Raw genomic sequence first — 4,571 nt, 5'->3', positions numbered from 1 at the left:
ATCGAAATAAAATAGAAAATTTAAAAGTTTAGAAAATACATTATCCATAACTACACCCAAGAAATAAGTTTTTCGAACCTGATTTAAGAGTATAAAAACGAAAACAAACAATTTACAGCAAATCCTTATCGTATATCCGAGCAAAACCACCTAGTTGGCAAAAGTTATAAATAGAATTTGTCTGGGTTCTTCAACTAAATTCTCACATAAACACGACCAAGGTTAAATATTTTACTTCATACGATAAGTACATTGTTGCCAGTATAACGGATGCCAAAGCGAGCGCTAACTGTATGAAATAATTCTTGTTAATATACACGCTGTATATTGATCGGAAGTCACGAAGAGTCAAAACTATACAGAAGCCACGAGGGACGCAAATGCAATATATATATATATATATATATATATATATATATATATATATATATATATATATATATATATATATAAATATATATAAATATATATAAATATATATAAATACCCTAACAACACACAACATTCCAGGAATGTACTACCAAAGTTCTATCAATATTTGAATGTCCTGGACATTTAGGGAACATTCGGTGAACATCTGTTTAAATTATTCCTGGAATGTTACCATAAGACATTCTGTGAACATACTACCAATGTTCCTATATTTTAAGTTGCGAAATAATACATACGTGTAAGAGATACAACATTACTTATAACATACCAAACAAACTAAGTGACATTTTAGGCCTACAGTGCAATAATATGTCAAATTTAAAGAGTTTCCCAAGATTATAAACATACAAATGTAATAAAAATTATTGTTCGCGAATATTCAATTTGGAATGCGATTTTGTTAATAAAAAAAAATACTTATAACTTATGCAAAACCCAAGAGAGGCATTTATATTTATTTCTTTTGCGTTCATTTTCAAATTCGCCGTGCATATATTTTTGTGCATGGCGCTTGAGAGGGCATCACGTGACTAAAAACGACCAACCAACGACCTCGCTTCGGCCATCTTGGCCTTGGCATCTTCATCTTGGCGACCTTGCCTTGCCGTGGATTGTTTTTAGTTGTTTGTATTATTTGTGCTTTTTAAGAATATTTTTTTAATTCGGATACTTTGTAATAGCTTTAATAGTATTATTAACATAGTGCATAAAATGGTGTCCTGTTTTTAACGCAGTTGGAGTAGCAGAAACAAATGTAGATAAAAAAATCTGCAGGAATAACGTTTCAATTATGACAGAAGCTCAAAACAAATGACTGTGAATGAAAAGCCCTATTAAAAGGTTAGTATGCAAATATGTAAACGAAAACATGCCCTGTATTTCAGAAAATAAATTAATACTATTAATACCCTAATAATACTATTCATAAAAAATCTTTTAAGTAACCTAGATATCGTCGTCGACACAAGAAAAACTGGTAACTCCATTTTCCTTAATTTTTCAGGAGAGCCAAAAAACAGTAATTTAGAAGAACATGTAACTCCAAAATGGGTTCATAAAATAAAATATGAAAAACCATGTAACTCCAGCGATAGTTTAAAGCAACAAAAATCCCTATATTTTTAAATCGTACTAAAAACATTTATTACCCAAATCAACTTACTTTATCTTACTTCCTTACAGATGTAAAATTAGAACTTAAAAACCTTTATTTCACTCCAAAATAACAAATCAAATCAACGGCAATAATCACTTAACTGACTTAGCAGAAGGAGTTGCGTGTTTTACTAACATAATTTTTTGACAAGGGAGATACGTGCTTTTCTATTATACATTTTAAAATTAGAAATCTACATTTAAATGACGTATTATTTGTCGGATGGCTAGAATAGGCGATTGGCTAATGGATGGCAGTAACATCTCATTTTAAGTAAAAATTGGAGATACGCGGTTTTCTTGTGTCGACGACGATATAACAAAGTGAATAAAAGGCATAAATCAGAAGAATTATTATTTTATTTTATAAGTTAATAATTGGTCATATCCATTTATTATTTTAATAATAATTGTGAATAAGCCACAAACTTCGCTTATTCCTAACTAAAATAGTAAATAGAGATAGGTAATAACAAAAGGATTTGTAAAACTAAAATAATTCTTTTTGCGTTTTTGCTAGTGTATGCGTTTATAAATAGGATGGTAGACCACACACTATAATATGCAGTACCAACTAATGAATACACAGAATATTATAGTCGATTTGCTAAACTCAGTCTCAGTACTAATTACTGTAATGTTGGCAAAATTGGCCAAAAACAAAAAAAATTACCTACTAAAATCGCTAGCCAGTTGTGTCTGAGTTTGGGGAACCGACTATACTAATAAACAATTTCTAAGCTGTTTTATAATAATTTTGTGAGTTCATTAATCATATTTTTTATTTAAAACTAAAATTTGTTAATAATGCTTAGTAATGCATATATTTTGTATTTTTAGCTTTCCAGAAGATCCTGCGAAGAAGACATGAAGTATAGATCAGATTTGTTAATAGAGGAGTATGTTCAAAACACTTTTTAGAAAAAGATATTGACAGAACTTCACTTTCATCTGTTCGTTTGAGAGACTGTGCTGTTCAAATAGCTTATGTCACACAGGTATATGCATAACCTAATTAATAATACAGTCCGTACAATATAGATACTGTTGTAATTCATTATCTACATCGGAGATCTAAGTTGACATTGTTGCCCAACTACAAAAAATTTTTGAATTCATTCTAAGTCAAATATATCACATAATTATTGCGAAGTAGATTATACAACAAAACAGATTAATATTCAATGTAAATAAATAAAACCATCAGAAATCGAAAACAAGAATTAAGGTATAATCTTATGTTACAGTTATTAAGGTACCAAGGGTATTATAGGGATATACGTTGACCGAAAGCGTTATTATTATAATACCTGTGGTGCCTTCAACGTTTAATGCCCGACTAAATTATTCTTTATATGCGAAAAATTTGAATGAATTTTGAATTGATTAGTTTTTAAATAAGTACATTTACCAGTAACAGTAGTAACGTAATTGTGGTAACCATAGTTTTACTTAGGTTGATATTTGTCAACTTGACAGTATCTAAGTCGTTATTTAAATTTAATGCCCAAGGGCGTTATATCGTACTTAACAGACTTCGAAATGTCATTATTTGTCAAATAATGTACCAGTAGGACATTAAAGTAAATAATAAAAACAATAAATATAATGAATACTAAATACTTATTTGTTTGTGAAAAATCTATTTCTTTGTGGCTTTTTTGTAATTAATTATTCTAATGGGGAAATAAGCCACAATTTACTTGAAAAAATAATTTTATTAAGGTTTCTACTTCCACATCGGATGTCGTTGTCAAAATACAAAATGTTCATTATTATTATTTTATTTATTAAATATTATTTATTATTTATTTAAATATTATTTAATATTTATTTTTTTATTATTATTATTTATGCATATTATTACCTGTAAATCATATTTCTTCTGATTGTTAATTGTAAAGGATAGAAAAATTACCTTTTATTTTATTTTATTTTAGAATCAGCTGAGAGAAGTGGTCTACAAAAAACCAGAAAGGAAACGGAATATGTGGCTACGAAAAGCAAAAGAAAGGTTTACAAAGCAAATGTGACACATTTTTTTATAATATTTAGGAATGTCAGCAAATTACATTAAAAAATGTATGTAAAGATTTTTTGCAATAAAAATGTTTATATTTATCAAGGATGTATTATTTGGTATGGCCATATATCGTCAGTGATGTGACAGTACCTCCTATCTGTTTTTTTCAAGAGATTTGTAAGATAGACTAAAAACTTGTTTCGGCCACCTCCTGTTTTCATATATTTTTTGACTTGTTTTGCAGTAAATTCAACTATCTATTTACTACAAAAAAAGTCAGAATACGTACGAAACCAGAAAGTGACCTTAAAAAATGTTTTTCGTCTCCTGCAAACCTCATGAAAAAACATAGGAGGTATTGTCACATTACTGACGATATATTTCAGTGAATGTCTAAAAAATATACTGTGAATGTTCAAAGAACGTTCGTAGACATTCATGGAATGTTCTAACAAGACATTCAGTCTAAAAATATACTGTGAATGTCCAAAGAACATTCATGGAATGTTCCAACAAGACATTCAGTCTAAAAAATAGACTGTGAATGTCCAAAGAACATTCGTAGACATTCATGGAATGTTCCAACAGAACATTCTAAGAATATTTAAAATGCTGACACAGCACTTTCCTGGTACTTTCCAGGGACATTCGTGTGCATTTGGGGACATTCCAGGAATGTTTTCAATGTCCTGTGTGTACATTCTAGGAACATTCATGGAATGTTTTGTGTTATTAGGGTATATATATATATATATATATATATATATATATATATATATATATATATATATATATATATACAGAGAGAGTCTGTAAAGTGGAATAAATTCGATATCTCAAATACTAATTGTTTTTTTTGGAAAATGCTCAGACCCGTCGATTAGTATTTCAAATTGTCCTTTTTGACATTCAATAAAAATGTATACAGGGTGTCCCAATTTAGAGATATGACGTCATCGTC

The 4,571-nt window shown here is 28.9% G+C and overlaps 1 long non-coding RNA gene across 1 annotated transcript; it reads left to right on the top strand.

Annotated features, from left to right (window-relative positions):
- The first annotated feature begins 483 nt into the window (after positions 1–483).
- Positions 484–3,708, top strand: LOC126880226 (uncharacterized). The gene is made up of 3 exons (XR_007696502.1): positions 484–1,272; positions 2,428–2,585; positions 3,528–3,708. It is a non-coding gene; the product is annotated as an uncharacterized LOC126880226 (long non-coding RNA).
- Positions 3,709–4,571: the final 863 nt, after the last annotated feature.

This window comes from Diabrotica virgifera, chromosome 2, assembly GCF_917563875.1.
Source record: "Diabrotica virgifera virgifera chromosome 2, PGI_DIABVI_V3a".
NCBI lineage: Eukaryota > Metazoa > Arthropoda > Insecta > Coleoptera > Chrysomelidae > Diabrotica > Diabrotica virgifera.
Note: the sequence above shows the minus strand (reverse complement) of the source record. Positions and strands in the feature narration are given on the sequence as shown.